This window comes from Saimiri boliviensis, chromosome 2 (genome assembly GCF_048565385.1).
Source record: "Saimiri boliviensis isolate mSaiBol1 chromosome 2, mSaiBol1.pri, whole genome shotgun sequence".
Taxonomy (NCBI): domain Eukaryota; kingdom Metazoa; phylum Chordata; class Mammalia; order Primates; family Cebidae; genus Saimiri; species Saimiri boliviensis.
Window position 1 is genome coordinate 165,078,094 of NC_133450.1, and position 22,939 is coordinate 165,101,032.

A 22,939-nucleotide genomic window follows, 5' to 3' on the forward strand; every position below is an offset into this window, starting at 1 on the left:
TAGCATTCCATAAAAAATCACTTAGTATCTTGAAAGATTAGGATGGGGTACATTTTTAGTTGAATGGTTGATGTTGAATGTTTTATTTGAATATCATTAGGAGGCAATAACATGAGCCTTATCTTTAAGGATAATCGGGCAAGATAAAACTGCAAAAGGTTGGAAGCAGGTAAAAAATGCCAGTGACAAATCTGATGTGTGTTTATTTGGCACCTTTAACTGAATATTTTTACAAGTAAATGAAAAGATTATATGAGGAAATATTTTGTGCTATAATGTGTAAGAGAATTGAAGAGATAAAATAGAACTGAATCTTACATTTTGATTGGAAATTCATGGGCTAATAAGGAGAACAAAGTAAAGAAATAATAGAAATGAGGCAAAGTAGACTGTAATTTATGATGCCACTTAATTCGTGTGATTATAAAAAATTAAAAATACATCTGGTGAAAAGATGCCACAAGGGAAAAGTTTCAATCGCTCATCCACTTGTTAGACCCGATCTTGTTATCAGATCCAAAACACACTGACTCAGGTGCTGACTGGGTTCCTTGAGGAAGGACACTGCAGTGCTTCCCAATCCTTCAACAAAGGAGGTCAGTGGTATATTAGAAAAAGTACTATTCAGATATTTTGAATTCTTTTACATGCAGAGTTTGAACTGGCACTGATAACAGATATCTTGAAGTGCTATTCAGGCCTCCTAGCTATAGGAGGCCTATGAAGGCTGGGTAGTACAGACAATTTTGGCATGAACATCTCACATTGGATCCAGTAGTTCCACATACCAGTTTATGCTTATTTACTTGGTACTATGATACATAAGTAACATGAATGCACTTAGACGGTTGTAGAATCCTCACGGTGATTTTCCGATTTAAGATGTTAGAGGAGGCTGAGGTGAAGTCCCCCAAACTATTTCTCATCTCCCTACACCAAGTTAGTAAATCATAAGTTGTACCTCCCTCATGTGAGAAACTTAAAATTTTCAATGTAGCATGTGACATTAAAGGATGTAGAGGTTTGTGGGTCCCATTATATCCCTTTTATTTCACATGTTTGAGGTTTGCCATCAGTGCCCCCCACTACATAAAATAGTACCAAAATGAAATGTAAAAAACTTAGTCAAGTGGTATTTCCAGTTGCAGCCACAGTTGTCTATGTACCTCATTCTTCCTGGATTTGAGACAAGAACTTGAGACCCACTTAATGATGGGACTGAAAGATACCATTCCATGCTGGCCAAGTTGCAGGTGACAAGAAAAAGAGAAGAGCGGCAGCCCTTCCAGAAGCCCAGACCTAGGGGCTCCCCAAGCCAGGGCTGTTATATATCCTCTTTGGGGCTCAGTAGCTTCTGACATCTCCAAGCATCTGGGCACCACTACATTCTTTTCATTAAGATGCAGGTGCCTAGAGTGGAAGCTGCTTGCAGTACATCTGATCCAGCTACAGGCTTTCACAGAGCCAGCATGCCTGGTTGTGTACCATCACCACACTTGTTGGTTTGTGTACTATCACCACTCCGTGCCTGGGTCACCTTTGGCAGGTGTGGCATCCGGACTAGTAGCATAAGCCAAATGCAGCTTGCCAGGCTGAGTGAGTGGAATGAGCCCAGCAGGCCTGAGCAAAACTTGAACAAAGGCTACAGAGGCTTCCAGCTGGATAAGCGATACTCTAAGGATCCTGTAGCAGAACCAAGTGGTTCCAAGAGGCATAGAAAAGTATGCAGTAGTGTCCCTTTATCCATGGGGGATATGTTCCAACACCCCCAGTGGACACCTGAAATCTTGGATAGTACTGAACCTGAATGCTGTCAAAGTACATTTTAGTTCTTGTCTTACATATATAAATTTAATTATCTTTTCATCTTAACTAAGCACTTATCATATGTGGTGGTACAAACTTACAGTTTGAGGTGCAAGAGCAAAATCAGTGTAAATTTCTGTATCCTTCTTCACAATTTCATGGATAGAAGATTTGTTCTTACCACAGATGTTAGGAACCTCAGCATAAAATACTTTTTCATTTTTCAAGTTGATAACTTTGCATTCTGACTTAAAGGAAGCACTTTACAGCTTTTCTTTGGCATATTCGAATTGCCAGCATCACTATTCTTATGCCTTGAGGGTGTTTATTAAGTTAAAAAAGGATTGCTTGATGACAAGAACTGTCATAGCATAATGGTCTATGCAATAATAAAGATGCCTACTGACTAACAGGGTGGTAGTCATTCAGGCAGGGCAAAGCTGGAAGTCGTGAGATTTCATCACATTACTAGTAAGGACCCACTATTTAAAACTTACGAATTGTTTACTTCTGGAAATTTCCACTTAACATTTTGGGACTGTAGTTGACCACAGGTAAATGAAACCCCAGGAAATGGATTCTCATAGTAGCTCCTTGTGTTGCGACGATGACTTTGCCTCAACAAAGCTATGGACTTATCAGGTGTTTTCTTGTTTCCAATAATAGAGGAGAAATAAAATTTGGGTATGTTCATGGATGGATTACCTCGATGTATGATGTGAGCTACAAATAGAGAACTACTGTACTACATCCCCACTTAGTGATAAAGTTAATAAGGAATAGGGAGAAGAAATTTTTGGAGTGGGCAGTTTTGAGAACTGTAATTGTTTTTTCTATGTATGGTGGGTAAAATGCTCTAAGAAAACCATATGCAGAAACTATTGGGCAATGGACAACAGATTTTCCTCAAAGTAAAAAAAGGTCTGAAAAACAGAAACAAACATGATGAGGTCTGTTTTATTTTAATACCCATCAGTGAGCATTTACTATAGAAGAGACACTCAGAAACCAGGTAGACAGAATGAAACATCCAGTCAACAGCATCCAGTCTCTGTTCTGGCCAGCTTATGGCTTGTTCAAGGGGCACATTCTATTGCAGAGGGAATGGAGACCATTCATGGATTTAACAGCATCAGGCCCTTCTTGCCAAGACTGGCTTAGAATTCTTCTGCTCTGCCTTAATGTGTCAGCTTTAACTGGTTTTTTGCTGCATCATGTATGGAGAGTTCAGTATAACACCAGCATAAAAATGAAAACATACAGATAAAGTAGAGGCTAATTTACTATCAATAGTGATGCAAAAATTTTAAGTAAATTACTTGAAACTTTTTAAAATAGCTAGATTGTCAAACGAAATTAATTCAATACATTTAAGATTGGATCAAACATAGAAAATATTGAGTGAAAATATTGAGCTGCTGAAGATGTAGAAAACATAATTAATCTTCATCTCCCACATACTGATTCTCAAATACATGTTTCCCATCCTTGGTGCTCCTAAATTCTAATGATAAAAGATACCGTTACCCAGGCAGAAACTTTCTTTCAAGGGATGCAGTAAAGATTATACTAAATCTAAAGTAATGACTTTTTTCCCTGTAAGCTGGTATATATGTAAGATGAGAAATGAATTATAGTAGTAGCATGAGTAAAACCCTTATTATAATTAGGAGCTGATGCTGAGTGTTACAGTTAAATAGCTATAAGTATGTCTGGAACTGAATTCCCCCTGGGAAACATCTTGGTGTTTTCAAGCTCAGTGATAACTCTTGAATGTGTCCTTAATGGAAGGACTATCTGACAAAGATCAAGAAAAACAAAATCTCAGACCCCTCTGGGATAAAAGTCTGAATCACTCAATCAGGCAAGCACACCAAACTAGCTGAAGAAGTGACCAACAGTGAGGGAAATCCAGAAAGGTTTGTGGAAAAAAGAGATGACAAAAATACATTGTGGAATAAGGACCCGGTGCAGCAGCTCATTGAAAATTTAATCACAAAGTAGGCTTAAGGTGGGCCACAAGTGTATCTCAGTTATATGTCCTAAGAGATAAAACAGTTTCCAATGTATATTGTTAGGTAACAAACTTGGTTTTGTAATAGTATGCTCATATTTAGGTATGTGTAGGTATATTAAATGCAATTAATACTGTTTACTGCTGTGGACTGCAGAACCAGTTTGGATGCTAGGGTGGTCTATTTTTACGAGGGTGGCCTTCTGATCTGTTTGCATTTTATACTTTTACTCATTTTATTGTAAAATTAGTTTTAGTATGTATATATGCACAAAAAATTATCTAACACCATTAGAAAAGATCTCAAAAGAATAATTTGACTCATTGTGCTCAGAGTAATACAAGCCTACATAGAAACAAAGACCTGGGGTTCTCAGAGTCTGATATTCATAGATGTGGAAAATCTAATTTGAGATACAGGTTAGTGGACACACAGATAAGAATATGAACTAAAGCTATGAGGAAAAGAGCTTGAGAAAATCATGTAGCAGACGTCACATGCCAAGAAAAGAGATGTCTATGATCCTAGAGGATGAATGGAGTTGAAATCAAATGAAGAAATCTATGAAAATGGTTTAGCTAATACTGCTGAGAATCAGCTTTCTAATTTGGAGTTCCACTTGGAGAGTTGTTTGGGCCTAGCTCTTTATATTAGGTGTTAACATTGACAGAAACATTAAGCTCAGATATTAGCAGTATAACTTAAAAATTTGGCTTTAGACTGAAAGAGAAGTTAAACTCTTTTCTTGTTTATAGGCAAAAGGCAAAAATGACAAATTTAAAGGTAATTCAAACATTAGGTTGTGGAAAGGGATATATTCAATATTAATAGTCCTATACATATCTATGATTTTGTGCAGATATTTGTCCTGCACCAAATGGTTTAATAAAGGCAGTAATGGTTTAATTAAAAAAAGACAGATTTCTTCATTCAAGGAATATTTCCTCACTTATTTGCATAGAGCTAGGCTGTCTGTGCATCAGAGGTGAACAATACGACTACTGTATTTCCTTTCTGCTTTGTTTCCAAAATTCTCTTGTATCCAATAATATTTGCATTTTGCAATGTAAGTTATGTATAAAATTTCCTTAGGAATAGTCAAATATGTTTCCTTTTAAGAGTTCCTAATTTTGTTAACAACATTTTACAATTATATTCTCATTTTTAATTGAATTACAAAACCAGCTCACAGGGTGATCTACAGGGGATACTTTAAAAACTGTTAGTAGTGTATATCATATATGTTGCATCTGTTACTAGTGTTTCCTTACAATAAATTTGAAAAATAGTTACTTTTTTTCTATCTAAAGAATTATTTCTGTTCACACTCTGAAGGTTAGTAACAGATTTCTTCTTCCTGATTTTAAGAATATGCATGTAATTAACTTCAATTGAAAATGCAAGAACAGCTATTCAAATCTACATTGTTAGATAAGTTTTTTCTTCACAATGGAAACATTAATGTTATATTCTACTTAAAGAGATTAATGGACAGTTATTATTTAAAGAGAGTAGTCTCAAATGATACATATATATATATATTTTTTTACGATTAAAAGTGAATTCAGTACGTGTCAAAATAAAATCTGAGAAAAATTAGTCTTTGAATGTATGGTCTGACTAATTTTATATATATAATTATTTATAAATTATATATAATAATTATATAATTATTTTACATATATATATTGTAAAAGAAAATTTGAATTTCCCTGATAATTAGTGATGTTGAGCCATCTATTTGCTGATGAAATGTCTGTTCAAGTCCTTTGCCCATTTTTAATGGGGTCATTTGATTTTTTTTCCCAGTTCATTTGGTTTAAGTTTCTTATACATTTTGAATATTAACCATTTTTCAAATGTATGGTTTGTAAATGTTTTCTCCCATTTTGTGGTTATCTTTTCACTCTGTTTATTGTTTTTTTTTTTTTTTTTTTTTTTTTTTTGTTGTTGTTGTTGTTGTTATAAAGAAACTTTCTAACTTGATGTAGTTACAATTTTCTATTTTTGCTTTTGTTGCTTGTTTTTGGTGTCTTACCTAAGAACTAATTGGCAAGACCAGTGTCTTGAAGGTTTTCCCCTATTTTCTCCTAGGAGTTTAACAGTTTCAGGTCTCACTTCTAAGTCTTTAATCCATTTTGAGTTGATTTATGCTTATGTTTTAAGGTAAGAGTTCAATTACATTTCGTACGTGGATAACCAGTTTTCCCATCACCATTTGTTGAAGAGACAACTAACTTTTCTCTGTGCTTTGCATCTTTGTTGAAAATCAATTGATTGTATTTAACTGGGTTAATTTCTTGTGTGTCTATTCTGTTCATTTGGTATATATGTTTGTCTTTCTGCTAGCATCATATTATTTTAGTTACTATAGCTTTCTAATATATTCTGAAATCAGAAAGTATAATTCTTCAATCTTTGTTCTTTCTCAAGACTGTTTGGGCTATTTTGGATTTTTTTTTTTTGTATTTTCAGAGAAATTTTAACTTTTTCTACTTTTATAAAAATATTACTAGGATTGCAGATTCAATGCATGTAAATTATATTGCATCTGTAAGTAACTTTGGTAGTATGTCTATTTTAGCAATGTCATCTCATAATCCATGAACACAAGATATCTTTCTATTTATTTATGTTTTGCTTAATTTTATTATTGAGTGTTTTGTGGTTTTCAGTTTACATGCCTTTACAGTCTTAATTAAGTTTATTTATAAATACCTTAGTTTTCATGGTACTGTAAATGAGAATTTTTCTTAATTTTTCTCTTTAGATAGTTTGTAGTTACTGTACAGAAATGTTGCATGTTAATTTTGTGCATTTTCCTGTTTTTTTTTGTATGTTGATTTTGTATGTTGATTTTGCATCCTGCAATGTTACTGAAATTGTTTATTAGTTCCAGTAGTTTTATTGTGTAATCCTTATAGTTTCTACATACAAGATACATCAGCTGTAAAAAAAGATAATATTGCATCTTTCTTTCTGATTTGGATGCCTTCTAATTTTTTTTTTTTAATTCACTAATTGGTGTGGTTAAAACTTCCAATATTATGTTGAATAGAAGAGGCATAATTGTCTTTGTTCCTGATGTTAGAGGAAAAGTGTTTTAGTCTCCCACTATTGAATATAATGATACCTGTGGACTTTATGGATATGGCCTTTATTATTTTAAAGTAATTTCTTTCTATTCCTAGTTTGTACAGAGTGTGTTTTGTTTTGCTTAATCATGAAACGATGTTGAATTTTTTCAAAGGCATTTTCTGCATCTATTGAGATGATCATGGTTTTATACTTCATCTGTTAATGTGGTGTATCACATTTATTGATTTGTCCACATTGAAACATTCCTGAATGCCACAGGTAAATCTTACATGATTATGGGGTTCAATCCTTTTAGTGTGTTGTTAAAATCAGTTTGTTAATGTTTTCTTTGGGACATTTGCATCTGTGTTTAACAAGGATGTTTTCTTGTAGTGTTTTTGTCGGGCTTTGATATCAGGATAATTTTGGCCTCACAAAATTATATTTGAAGTGTTCTTTCTCTTTTTTATGGAACAGTTTGAGAAGAATTGGCATTAATTTTTCTTTAAATGTTTGATCAAATTTACTCATGGTCCTCGGCTTTTCTTTTTCGAGAAGTTTTAAATTATTGATGTAATCGCCTTACTAATTCTTTTGCAATTAGTCCTGGTAGGTTGTATATTACTAGAAATGTATCCTTTTGTTCTAGGTTATCTAATTAGTTGGTGTGAAATTGTTTATAATAAAACTCAAATAATTGTTTTTTGTATCTGTGCTATGAATTGTAATGTCTCTTTCATTTTTTAATTTTTTTTTTCTATTTGAGTCATCTTGCTTGTATATTAGCCTAGCTAATGGTTTGTCAATTTTATCTTTTCAAAAAATCCTGTTTTATTCATTTTCTTTATTGTCTTTCTGTTTTCTAAACCTTTTGTTTCTGTTCTAATCTTTATTATGTCTTTCCATCTGTTATTTTTGGTCTTGGTTTGTTCTGCTTTTTCCAGTTCTTCAATGTATAAAGTTAGGTTTTTTATTTGTTATCTTTTTTTTTTTTTCCTTAATGTCAACATTTATCATTAAAATGTCCATCTTAGTGCTATTTTGTTGAATTCCGTAAGTTTTGACATGTTGTAATTTCATTTTCATTTGTTTCAAGGTAGTTTAAATATGTCTATTGATTTCTTACTTGACTCATGCATAGTATGTTGTTTATTTTTCACGTATTACTGACTTTTTACAGTTCTCCTTCTGCTACTGATTTCTGGTTTCATTTCACTATGGTTGGAAAGAATACTTTGTATGGTTTTCATCTTCCTAAATTTGTTAAAACTTGTTCTATGACATAACATGTTTTCTATTCTGGAGAATTATCAATATATATTTGAAAAGAATATATATTTTGTTACTGTTGGGTGCAGTGTTTTCTATATGTCTGTTAGGGCAACTTGGTCTTTACACCTGTTCCAGTCCACTGTTTCCTTATTGCTGATCTGTCTGAATGGCTGAATGGTCTATCCATTATTGAAAGTGGAAGCATTGAAGTCTTACTATTTTGTATTGGTATCTGTTACCTTCTTCAGTTCTGCCAATGTTTGTTTATATATTTAGGTGCTCTGATTTGGGACATATTTATGTATGTATGTATATGTATGTGTGTGTATATATATATATATATAATTGTTATATTTTCCTGGAAAATTTACCTTTCATTATTGCAAATTTTTTTCTCTTTTGATAGTTTTTCACGTAAAATTTATGTTTTCTGATACAAGTATAGAGGATTCTTCTCATTTTTATATATTGTGTGCATGGGATATCTTTTTCTTCCTGCCTTCATTTTTAGCCTTTGTGTACCCTTAAATCTAAATGGAATTCCTTGTAGACAGCATGTAATTGAATCTTGGTGTTTTTAATCCATTGAGTTACTCAATAGTTTTTTATCAAGTAATTTAATCATTTATAACTGAAGTAGTAGTAAGTAGAAAAGGACTTAAAATTACCATCTTGTAAATAATTTTCTGTTTTGTTGTTACTGTATCTTTTACTTTATTATATTAATATACCTTTGATTCTTTTCTCACTATTTTGAGTTTTTCTTCTATAGGTATTTTATTCATAGTTGACATAGGGCTTACGTAAATCAACTTATAACAGTCTATTTTAAGTTGATAAGAACTTAACTTCAATCTCATATAAAAACATACTTTTATTCACTTTATGTTATTGATGTTATAATTTACATATCTTTAGACTGCATGTCAATATGCATATTTTATACTTATGTTTATTTTTAATGTTTACTTTTTACTTTTTATACTTTAATTGAAAATGATTTACTTAACACTATTACAGTATTCTGTTTTTGTTACATACTTTTTTTTTTTAATTGTACTTTAGTTTCTGGGGTACATCTGCAGATCATGCAGGATTGTTGCATAGGTACATACATGGCAAGGTGGTTTGCTGCCTTCATCCCCCATCACCTGTATCTGGTATTTCTCCCCTCATTATCCCTTCCCACCCCCCACTGTCCCTCCTCTATTCCCCTCCACTGACCGCAGCATGTGATGCTCCCTTCCCTGTGTCCATGTGTTCTAAATGTTCAACACCTGCCTATGAGTGATAACATGTGGTGTTTGGTTTTCTATTCTTGTGTCAGTTTTCTGAGAATGATGGTTTCCAGATTCATCCATATCCCTATGAAGGACACGAACTCATCATTTTTTATGGCTGCGTAATATTCCTTGGTGTATATGTACCACATTTTCTTTATCAGTCTATCGATGATGGACATTCAGGTTGGTTCCACGTCTTTGCTATTGTAAACAGTGCCACAATGAACATACATATGCATGTGTCTTTATAATAGAACAATTTATTATTCTTTGGGTGTATACTCAGTAATGGGATTGCTGGGTTACATGGTATTTCTGTTTCTAGATCCTTAAGGAATTGCCACACTGTTTTACACAATGGTTGGACTAATTTACATTCCCACCAATGGTGTAAAAGTGTTCCTGTTTCTCTGTATCCTTTCCAGCATCTGTTATCTCCAGATTGTTTAATGATTGCCATTCTAACTGGTGTGAGATGGTATCTCAATGTGGTTTTGATTTGCATTTCGCTAATGACCAGTGATGATGAGTATTTTTTTCATATTTTTGTTGGCCTCATCAATATCTTTTTTTGTAAAGTGTCTGTTCATATCCTTTGCCCACTTTTGAATGGGTTTTTTTTTTTTTTTTCATGTAAATCTGTTTTAGTTCTTTGTAGATTCTGGAGAATAGTCCTTTGTCAGATGGGTAGATTGCAAACATTTTTTCCCATTCTGTTGGTTGCCATTTTGCTCTAATGATTGTTTCCTTTGCTGTACAGAAGCTGTGGAGTTTACTTAGACACATTTGTCTGTTTTGGCTTTTGTTGCCATTGCTTTTGGTGTTTTAGCCATGTAGTAAATACTTTGAACAGTGAGTTTTATAATTTTTATGCTTCTTCTTTTCTCTTTAGTATTACTTCATTCCAATGTTCAAAATTCCCTTTAGAATTTCTTGTAAGACAGTTCTAGTGTTTATATCTCCCTCAGTTTTTGTTAGTCTAGGGACATTTCTTTTCTCTCTTTCATTTTTGAATGACAGTTTTTCCAGGTAGAGTATTCTTAGTTGACAGTTTTATTTCTTGCAGAACTTTAAATATGTTACTTCACTGTCATCTTTCTTGTAATGTTTCTGCTGAGAAATTCAATGATAGTTTAATAGAGTTCTTTTGTACATTAAATGTCACTTCTCTCTGGCCACTTTGAAAGTTCTCTCTTTGTTTTTGACTTTTTACAATTTGATTGTTATGTATATCAGTGTGAATTATTTTTGGATTTATCTGTTCTTCAAGCCGGTTGGCCTTCTTGAAAGTGGAAGTAAATGTCCTTCCTCAGATTTGGGAAGATTGGGCCACTATTTCTTCAAATAAGCTTTCTGTTCCGTTCTCTTTCTTCTTATTTTTCTCCTGTATTGCCGAAGTTAATCTGCTTCATGTTGTCATCAATTTCTTAAGCTTTCTTCCTTCTTTCTTCTTCTTCTTTTTGTTCCTCCAACTGAATTATTTCCAGTGACATATCTTCAAGCTTGCTAATCCTTTCTGCTTCATCTGGTCTGTTATAGAATATCTACTGTCAATTTTTTAATTAAATTATAATATTCTTAACTCTATGATTTCTTTTTGGCTCTTTAAAATATATTTTTTTGTTTCTTTTTTAAAATTTTCACTTGTTTCATAAATTATTCACCAAACTTCACTCATCATCTCCATAATTTTCATTTGAATTCTCAGTCACTAAATCATATCTCTATTTCATTATCATTTTTTTGAGATTTATTTTATTCATTTGTGTCAATGTATTTCCCAGTGTCTTCATTTTCCTGAACTCTTTGAATTGGTATCTGCACATTAGATAACATGGCCACATCTTTCAGTCTTTTTGGATTGGTCTTATGCAAGAGACGACCCTTGATAATAAATCTCGTGAGAGATTCTGAGGAGCTCGCAAATCATTATGCTAGTTCAAATTGCTAACTTTGTGATAGGTGGCCTCTAGGCATATAAAATATGCTAGGTCTTATCAAAGTTCTGAGACAAGAGGACCAGACTATTATTGCGTTGGATACCTCTAGAAATGTAAGAGCATTGGACGTACTGTCTACTCCTTTTCTTCCCTCCCTGATGAAATACTGGAAGCTGTTTCTTTTTCCCCTACTCACTCTGCACTGTGCTAGGGTGTAGCACTGTGGCATGTGTTAGCTTGCTAGTTCAAAGTGGGTTTTTAAGGTTTTTAATCTTAGTGTTCTGCAGGTGGCTAGAGGATGCTAGATCCCATTGGTTCTCAGGGGTAGGTAAGACAGAAACCAGCACCATGGGCATGCCCCAGAAATATCAGAATCGTGAACATGTAATCAAGTCTTTTACCTACTTCCACATGGAGAATCTATGAGATGGGTATTTCCTTTTAATCATTGGGCACTGTGTCAGGGTAGAGCTTATGATGAGATACAATTTTGAATATTTCTACTGGTTTCTATGTGGCTACTTTCATGCTTGTTTGGAATATAGGAGTCTCTCAATTAGTTTCTGTATTTCACACAAAGGAAATTATTTTGTGCTTTATTTTGAATCAGTGTACTCATGGAAGGAAGAAATATTCAATTCTTTTTATTCCGTTATCTTTTTGATGTACCAAATTATATTTTATGTCTTGAATATTTTAAAGATTCTAGAAGGATGTAGAAGATATGTACAAATATGGATAATTCAAGAAAGATTTAATAAAGGGACTATTTACAAAGCTATAGGTAGTTGAAACTGTATGAAATAGTGCTGAACCACCAGGTTAATGACAAGTAGCTTCTATTTCCCTGTAGAGTAGAAGAGATTTGGGAATGGCATGATGCTATGAGGTGGGAAAAATATAGGGGTAAGAAGTATGAAGAGTATGGTAGGCCTGTCTTAATCCCTGAAATCTGTGGATGTTATATGGCAAAAATATAAAACTCGGTTAAATATCTTGAAATGGCAATATTATTCTGAATGATCAAGGCAGATCTTAAATGTAATTACTCATATTCTTAAAAGAGTGAGGTAAAGAGAAATTTGACACAGACAGAAGAAGATAAAGCAATGCGACCACAGAGATAGATATTGGAATTAAACAATTAAATCCAGAGAATGCTGGCTGCCCCCCAAAGTTGAGATGACAAAGAATAGATTTTCCTCTAGAGCTTCTGGAGTGAGTATAGCCCTGCCAATCCTTTGATTTGGGCCCAGTGATAATGATTTCAGACTTCTGGCCTCCAAAACTGTGAGAGATTAACTTTCGTTTATTTTAAGCTCCCAAGTGTGTGGTAATTTGTTAAAGCAGCTGCAGGAAACCAACAAAGTGAAGGGAACTAAAAATATAGGATAAAAAGCAGAAAGTTAGAAATATAGTGGAAATACAACTTTGGAGCCAGAAAAATTTGATTTGAATTTCAGATTCCAAACCTATTATTTCTGTAACTTAGTGTTTATATAAATGGTGATAATTCTCAATTAAGCAGTATTTCTTATTACCTACAATGTGCCATATATCTTACATGAAGGTGTTGATGGCACTTTAGTAGTTGCTAAATAGTAACATCTATCATTCAAAGTAATTGATAGAAAAAGATACTGGCATTATCGTTATGGAAAGGGGACTTAAAAATGTTATATGAAAAAGAATGGAAAAAACTGAGACCATATGTTACCAGGATCAATGAATAGAAGCAACAGAACCATAGTAAATACAGATTATCTAAGTTATCTTACAAAAACTAAGAAGACATTGTATAGGAAAGAATGTCTGAAGTACAGGAATGTGTATCCAGAATGTCAGAACTAATATAATTTCTGAAAAGTTCACCTGAGTGTTGTAACAAATGTTGATGTTAAAAATATCTCAGTGGAGGTGAGAATTAGTTCCTGAGCCCAGTGTAATACTAGATTAAAAAGTGTGCATGGATGTGCAGAGCAGGAGGCTGAAGGTGAGCTGCCATGCAGATTTGGTGGCTTTCTCAGTCTGTTGAATATGTATAAGGAGTCAGAGAGTTAGTACGTATCTATATCTAGCTTGATAGACTTCTTGACACAAGTAAATTCTCTTTATGTAAAATATAGGCCTTCTTTTCTAACTCTTACCAGACATCTGAAATTTGTGTATTTAATCTATCTTTATCTTATATTCTGTTTTTTATTTTTATTTTTATTTTTTTTCCCTGAAAACCACAGGCAAAATCTCAAGGAGCCTGTATTTGTATAAGAGGATATACTTCAAACGAAAACAATAAAATTACATGTCAGGATGTCAGATGAAGAGAACATCTTAGCCTTGATCTCAGTGTATTATCAGTGTCTAAGGACTCTCTGTTCCCTTGCCACTGCCTAGCCATTGTGGGGCAACAATCAAACACAGAGATATACCAATGGAAGGGAAAGGCCAGATGTAATTACAGCTGGTGGAGTAACATAAATTTAGACTGTATTGATTCATTAAGTTTTTTAGCTTTCATAGAAACAGAAGGTTCCTGTGAAAACTTAGGGCATTGGCATATGGACCAGGCCACAACTATATTCTGAAATTGAGTAGAGGTGTAACAAAATAAACCATTGTTTAAGTTTCATGGAGAAGAGTGTACCTGGGCCAACATATACCAACCTCACTCTTGGCTGAAGGTTGGTATACGTTAATCTCAACTTTGTACCAGCAGCACCATAGAAAGTTGAGATTAAAATTATCTAAGTGCAAAACATCGGTGGGACCAATAATATTCTTGCAGATATTATCTTCTTAAATTCTTTGGTTTTAATGCCAAGGCTGTTTGTGTTGTCATCAGTGTATACTTATAAGGCGGGCAGATAGAACACAGTAGTTATGCTATAGAAGGAATTCAAAATGACCTGTTCCAAACTTTTAGAATATATGTGTATGGCTAGAATTAAGTATTTGAAATTCATCCTACAAACTGCTATAGTCCTTCAAGCATATAAAGGTGGGATTTATTTTTTATGAAAGGCACAGGTGTGACTGTATTTAAACTACAAAGGTAAGATTTAATTAGAGAGTACAAGTGTGTCAAAGAGATTAGTAGTATCTCTGTGCTGAGCTACCTGTGACTGTGGGTTGTGTGACTCAAGCCTCCCTGTAAGTCAGTACCACTGAAACTGATGGGTCAGACCTAAAACCAGCGCAGATCTGGGTCCTGCCCAAGGTCCAGGGTTACCACCACCTTGCTATTGCCTATGTTCACTCAAGGCCTCCAGGTTCTACAATAGGCAGATGGTGAAGCCAGCCAAGCTTGTGACCTTCTCTACAGGATGGTGAGTTCCTCCCAAGACCTGGGTGGATTCACAGATGCCATCCAGGAGCTAGGGACTGGAGTTAAATTAATAGGTCTACTTTGTTTTCTATTCTACTATTAACATGTTTGAATTGGCCCTCAGAACTCAAGGCACAATTTTGTCCACTCTTCCCTCTCCTTTCCTCAGAAAAGGAGCCTCACTTTGTGGCTACCACCATGACTGGAGGCCCACAGGAGTACTACCAGGCTACCACCAATATTTGTTTAAGGCCTAAAGGTAGTTTGGTTAGCTTGTGGTAAATATTGGTAGGCCTGGGACTCACTCTTCAGGGCAATGTGTTCTCCTCTTGCCTAGGGCAGGTCCATAAATGCCATCCAGGAGCTCAGGCCTGAAATCAAGCCCCCAATCTCCCCATCCCCTTCCATCGTGCTCTACATTACTGTGGTCAAGCTGGTCAAAGGTGCAATATAAAGTTCCCTTTACTATTCCCTCTGTATTTATCAAGCCACAGCCACCGTAGAAGAGAATATACTGGGTCTCATTTGAAGCCAGCACTTCTTTCAATCTTACCCAAAGTCGATAGCATACTACCTGAATATTACTGTGGGCTATTCAGGGCCCAAGGGCTCTTTAGTCAGCATGTGATGGGTTTTGCCAGGACTGAGTCCTTCCGTTCAGGGCAACAGGTTATCTTCTGGCCTAGGTTGTGTCTAAAAATGTTTATCAGAAGCTAGGTCCTGTCATGGGGTCTCATGACTCTGACCAGTGCCCTAGTATAGTGTGATTGAACTGGTTTCCAAGATCCAAGACAAAAGTCCTCTTTATTCTTTCCTCTCTTCTCTTCAAGTGGAAGAAAGAGATCTCTTTTGTAGCGGCAAGCTGTGCTTCCTGGGAATAGGAGAATAGTGACACAATACTCCCCTAGGTCATATGTCCCCCAAGTCTGCTGGCTCTGAGTCTAGTTCAGCACTAGAACTTAATAGTTCTTATGTTCTAGACTGTACTTCTAGTTTATAGGGCCCCATAGCATTTTAGCCCATGGTGGTGAGGCTTGCCAGAACTCAAGTTCTAACCACTGGTATGGGTTGTTCCCCTTTGGCTAGGGTTGGTTGAAATATTCCTTCTTTCGGGGAGCATGAGTTGAGTTTAATCCAATTTTGCTTTCCACTGTGACTGGGCAGCACTGATTTCATTGTAACAGCTCATAGTTGCTGTGGTCTTCCTCTCCCAAGCACACCATTTCTCTGTGCCATGTGGTTGCCATGGAGAAATAGGAGCTAGGTGGAATCAGCAATTGAAAATTATCCTTCTAATCCTCTTCATTGCCTCTTCCAGTGATACGAAATTAAAACCAGGTACTTTGAAGGCACATCTGATTTTTGGTTATTATGAGGGTGCTTTTTTATATGTAGATAGTTGTTAAATTTGGTGTTTCTTCAGAGAGGGAGACAATTGTTGGGACCCTCTCTTCTACCATCTTGTTCCACTCCTTCTCATTTCAGTTTCTATTAATGGATATCACACTAAAAATAATGTATTATATTTTTTGTGTTTTCTATCTTATTTGTGCTTATGATCTTATGTCATTTTCTTTACCTGTAGTCTTCGTATATTCATTTGTCAACCTAACTGGTAGGCATCTCCCCTGTCGTCTTCCACCATGAACTTCCTTCTGGCATTATTTTTTCCCTCCAATCTTTACTAATAATTTCACAGATTGTTTTTTGATCCAAATGGAAATTATTTTATCCCCTTTGGTCTCTTCTGAACTCTATTTTTAAAAAATGATTAATCTTAATTTTTCAAGCTTTTAATGTTAACTAGAATCCAGTAGAAACATGATTTTAGTTAAAATTTCAGTCTATCATTTAGATATTTCCCTTATACATTGAAGGGTTCTATTTAATTTGTCTCATTGAAGAAGTGCTAATGTATAATTCAGTTTATCTGCCTTGGATATAACTACTGTGCATATTCAGTGCATTCTGACATTGATTACTAACTAATCATAGAAATATTTTGGGGTTTGTTACTAAGAAAGACAAAAGTGAACAACATCTTCCTAATTTTCATTACCTTAGGCAAGGGGCTCATATACATATATATATGTATGTATATAATGTACAAGTAATCATAAAATAAGGCATACAGTTACTAGAAGAAAAGGAAAAGTAAAAACATAATTTTAGATTTTGACAGAGAAGTACAGAATAATTTATAATTAGGTGATCTGTTAGAAAATTAATTAGAAATTCAAAAAATTAACTCTCCAGAGACGAAGAAGGAATGGAGAAAGATAAAGAGGAGAATGAGTAAAAGAAGAAAGGAGAGCAGTAGAAAGATGAGTTGGGAAAGGAGGAAGAGGCAAGAGCTCATAATACAAACAGAGACAGGGCTACCCAGGAAGTGGTAAAGAAAATCACCAAATTTATGGTCATGAGAGAAGATGGCACTTTCAGAAGATGAGAAGTAGCTGTAACTAGCCTACAGGGGGTATAACATATGAACAATTGTAGAGATAAACTGGAGAACATCTTGAATGTTCTCTTACAGCATTTGGTAGATTTCAAGAATGATTGTCTTAGGCTTGCAAAAATCACGCTATTGTTAAAAACACAATTCAGAAAGAAGGTTCCAAATATAATATACCATCCTTTTGGCCTACTTTCTATACCTTTATTTAATCATGGATGGTAATTTTGTTTTCAAAGTATACTCAAGCATTGGGATCTATGAGAATATTATTACAGGCAATATTATAATTAAAAAGAAATAATTTATATATATTTACCTCATTCATTATAAAACTGAATATTTATAAATAAAAATGATTCTTGAATTTGGTGTTTAAAAGATTATTGTTTTTATTAGTAGATGAACAGAGACAAATGAAATGCATTCATTTATATAACACTCATTATTTGCCTGCTTAGTGATGTTGCTATCATATTAGTTATGATAATGTATACAATTAACCTTATACAATTGGTTTAAAGACCTTATGTAATAGGGCGCCATTTTAATTCCTTGATGGAATAAATGAAGAAATATCAAGTCTGAAGCAATTTCCTTAAAAATGTATTATTATCACAATCCAAATTTTCCTTTTGTTTTCTTTTTTTTCTTTACTGCAGTTGGAGTTACTATTTAAAGTAAAAAAATCCTAATGTATTGTTCAGTATCCCTGAAAGGACTTTCACTTTTGCCTGGTTAGGTTTATAGTTCTTATTATTCAGGAAGAGAAAGTAATGGCAAATCATTATTCAAAATAAAAAACTGGTTTATTTCAACCTTCTCTTCTCCATTAGAGCCAAAAATTTTCAATCAAATAAGCTTTCAGGAAAAGAAAGATAGTAAATACAATAGTAAAGTAGTATATATTTGTGTATTAAAATTAAGTCACCATATGCAATTTTTATGCTTCATTGCTCAGCATATGCTGATAGAACAAGGACTGGTGAAAGGCATTAACCAGGTAATAGGCTTTGGAAAAACTGGCCTTGTGACAGACTACTAGATCAATCAACTCAGCACAATAAAGGTGTTGTGTTTTAAAATAAAGCCAAGGCAATAAACATGGGCAAATTAAAATATAATTTATGATTTGAGTCTCAAATTTTTATCAAGTAATCCCACAGATAGTAGAGTCTCCAAATATGCGAAGCTTAACTCATTATCTCCTTTCCAAAAAAAAAAAAAAAAAATCAATCGTTTTTATTTTATTATACTCTTCCAGAAGAGCTGTTGTATAGGAAAAGTTTTAACCTGGAAACTTTGGAATCATAGTCAAATTTTCACTCTGGCTCATTCCTACATTTACTTATCAATAGTTATTGTGTTACGTTAAGATACTTCATGTTACCTTTGTTCTGTTCTCTTCTATTTCACATACATGTTTTAATTTGTCATTTTTTTTCACTTTCTTACCTCTATTTCTAATCTGCCTTAAAATTTAACTAATGATTATAACATAGCCTAAAACATCTCTACTGAAGTATGATTGAAGATTCTACTTCCTGTTTTTCTGTCAATTCCACCAGTTACTTGTATGATTTTCTTAAATAGAATGTCCTGAAAAAACCTTGAAAGTGTTCTGAAAGTTATTACTTATACATTGTTGTTTCATCGACATTTAGACATAGAGGATGGTACCTTATCTTGACTGTAAGACTTAAAACCAAATATCTAAATCCTCCATTAATCTTACCACTTTTTTTTTTTCAACTATTACTTTATTTTCTTCATCTACATTATGGAAAAACTTCTGGAAGAAGTAGCTCCATTCCTTTATGTTCCAGCTTCTTTTTTTTTTTTTTTTTTTTTTTTTGAGACGGAGTTTCGCTCTTGTTACCCAGGCTGGAGTGCAATGGCACTATCTTGGCTCACCGCAACCTCTGCCTCCTGGGTTCAGGCAATTCTCCTGCCTCAGCCTCCTGAGTAGCTGGGATTACGGGCACGCGCCACCACGCCCAGCTAATTTTTTGTATTTTTAGTAGAGACAGGGTTTCACCATGTTGACCAGGATGGTCTCCATCTCTTGACCTCGTGATCCACCCACCTCAGCCTCCCAAAGTGCTGGGATTACAGGCTTGAGCCACCGTGCCCGACCATCAGCTTCTTAACATAGAGACATAAGTCCATGTTCTCAACTTCTACTCATTTTTAATCTCACTCCAATCTAGGTCTCATTTGCATATCCTCCTCTGCTCTGACCTAGGTGAATGAGCCTATCACTTCTGCTTATGTTTCCTTGGCAAAAACAAGTAGTCTCCACCTAACTTCAAGGGGGTGAAAATGAAAAAATTCACCAATGCACACTGAAGGGCCAGAAAAACTAGTAAATAGACTAATTATCATAACATTACCCTGTCAATACCGTTCCCTACCCCAATGAATTGTCAAGCCGAAGTCTGATGTGTTTTTAAGGACATTTAAACATCTCTCTATTCATCCATCTTCTCTCACTTGCAGAAAGAGGGTGAAAAAGAACTTAGTAATTTACTAGACTATTGAATGTCTCAGTATGACTTGTCACCATCCTCTGTCACCGAATACTTGAAACACCCAGTATTATCAATTAAGTATGCCATGAAAAATACAGTACCAATTTTTAGCACCAATTTGGTGCAAAATCTTATGGCTATACAAGGAAAGACTGCTGTAATTTCCCTTGTCACAGATGAGTCTATAGGTAATCCATCAGAAGAGAAGATTTTATCTGCCTTTATTATAAGCACGTGATTTCATCCTCTCTGACTCAGTATATCCAAAACTAGGTATTTGTGTAGGTGTGTAAACTCTGTACTTTAGAATATATATTAAGGATCTATTCCAAAAGAAAAAGTTTACACACACACACACACACACACATTCATTGTAGTGTAGTACTGTATAGATGAAATCTGAACTAAGTGTCCGAAATCAGAGGTTTAACTACATAAATATTTACACATCAACTTGTGGGACTATTTTTAGCCATATATAATAAATGGACATTATGAAGATTTATGTGAACATAGATAATTATTTGTGATATGTTCAGTAAAAGAGCTGTATGCAGTAATACACCACACCAATTAAAATAGGTGTCTGGAAATTAACACTAATATGCTGGGCAGTTTTGTATAGTTTAGTGAATTAAATCACCATTGCAATTGTTATATTGATGAGTTATACAATAGAAACTAAATACTGTATAGTAGTAATAAGTCTATGAATAAGGAAGCTAAATTTCTGCCAGTGGGAACTTCTTTTATGAGATTATGCATTTGTTTTGATCAAGACCTCAAAGAGGATATACATGACAAAGGAATGGTTTATAAAGAAGCTACCAACACAGTGAGGGTAAAAACATGAGATTTTGCAGTCAGAAGAGGTTGGAGATAAGGGTATTATTTTCTGTTATAGTATTCAGATATGAAGGGTAAAAAGACTAACTGAGTCAGAAGCAGTGACAATATCTCATTTCCTTTTTAGGCCTGATTACTGCTTGTATGCTTTTGGTAGCTGACAGCTAATTAGTAATGAATAGAGTGAGAACATGAGCCCTTTGGGAAAAACACCCATTCTTTGGAAATATGTAGTGATATTAATCCTGTAGAAAGTGCCTGTATGTCAATTATTTAAGAAAATGACTTAATGTAAAGCATTGGTAACTAGATAAGACAGTGTTAAATATGTAACTGGAAATGCACAAAGAGAAAGCTGATTACACGGAGGTAATATTTCCAGGAAACACCTGATAGTCCTAAGGCTGAGGGAATGTAAAACATGGTTTGGATTATAGTACCCTAGCAGCTTTAAAAAAGGGCCCTGCCAACTAAAATTCAGATCTCTGCAGCGGTGCATCCTGGCTGACTGCTACAGTTACTTCTGAGCTTGAAGGAGCCCAGAACTATGAAGATGGGGTCTCAGCCCAAGGTGCTGGTGTCTCTGAAGAGGAAAAATGATGTTCTATTTCTGACATTTAGAAAAGCTGTACTAGATCCAACTGTTGCTATTGGAAGTTACTGCTGCTTCTATGGTGAAGAAGCAAGGTTGCTAAAACAATAAGAGACAAACAGGAAGGCCTTTCTCCCACCTCAAGCTTTTCAGTCTCTCTCAAGAGTCCATTACCAGCAAAGCCTAAAAAATAAAAACAAGATGGCAGAACAAAAATAGGGAGTGTAGCACCCCATCCCCAGAATTGTAAAACAAATTACTGATAGTCCGAAGTATTAACTGGAGCCATAGGAGTCACCAGAGGTCACTCTCCTGGTTTCATTTGTACATACAGGTGCCATAAACATTAATGCACATTGATTACATGCCAAGAAAATTGCTAGACTCCTTATATAAAAGTATATATATTATATATGGTCCCCAGATACCACATGATTGTTATTTATTAGTGGGTTTGAACCTAGGTTCCAAGTTAGCATCCGGGTTTATATTAGTTAGCCTGACATTATTACTTAAAGCAGCACATTTTACTTTTAGAAGTGTTTCAATTTGGATCATAAATTGTATGGTTACTGAACACATAACTTAGACATAAACAAACATGTTCAATCCACATTAATTTGTCTTTGTTTTGACTAATAACATATATAAGAATGATTAGTGATAAAATAGATGAAACACAGAATTATATAGCTGCAGATAGTACAAAAAATTTGAAAGAAAATATTTTGGAAGAATGAAATGTTTAAGTTAGGTATTAGATTAGTGAAAGTTTGCCATTGTTCTGAGGCAAATAAAGTCACTCTAAATAGCATAGACAGTTTGGGACCCACAGGAAAGCATAAAGTTTTAACCAATAAATGAAATATTTTTGCAAGTTTATACATAGGCATAAGCAACCAATAAAAAGAATCTATTGTTGCCTCTGAATCCTAACACTTTAATTAAGACTCTATAATATTGATAGTGCTAGGAGCATTGCAGATGTTATCTCATTTATAATTAAGAGAAATGCAATCTGTAGTTATTTTATTATTTCCTTGTTATGAATAAAAAATAAAAATCAGTATCATATATCAAATATTAAGTCTTTCTTTTACTTCAGAATGTGAATGTGACCTTAACATGATATGTAAAATGGAATCAGAAATGCATACTCAAAATTTATTTTCCTTAAGTCTTTGTTGCCAAGATTACCTCAACCTTTTATCCACCCCTTGTCACAAGCCTTATCTAATATCCAGCTTACCATCAACATCTTAAAGATGGTTTCTATGTTGAATTGCTTATATTTACCTAATGCCTACAAAAATAGTAACACTAACAGGTTACAGAATACATATAAACTCATAGCTGTCTTTTAAATGCAAGTTTTAGAGAAAAAGCCAATCTCAGTCAATGGAATGGTAAGAAATGCTAGGAAATTTATTTATTTTTTTTGATTATTTGATCTATATAGTTATATCATTTTAAAAACTAATTTTTCATGTGAAGATAACTGTAGATTTAGATGCAGTTGAAACAATACAGAAATAAAAAATATAGAGATATCAAGTTATCACTTTTTGCCATCTTGGTAAACCGTACTGTAATAACACAACCAGGATATTAATATTGATATGATCAAGATACAAAATTTCCATCACTAATGACAAGAATTTATCTTATTGCCCTTTTATAGCTGCACCCAGTGCCCTCTTGTTCCCACTATCTCCTTAACCTCAGCAAATCACTACTTTTTTCTCCATTTCTATAATTTTGTAATTTAAAAATATTATATAAATTGAACCATACAG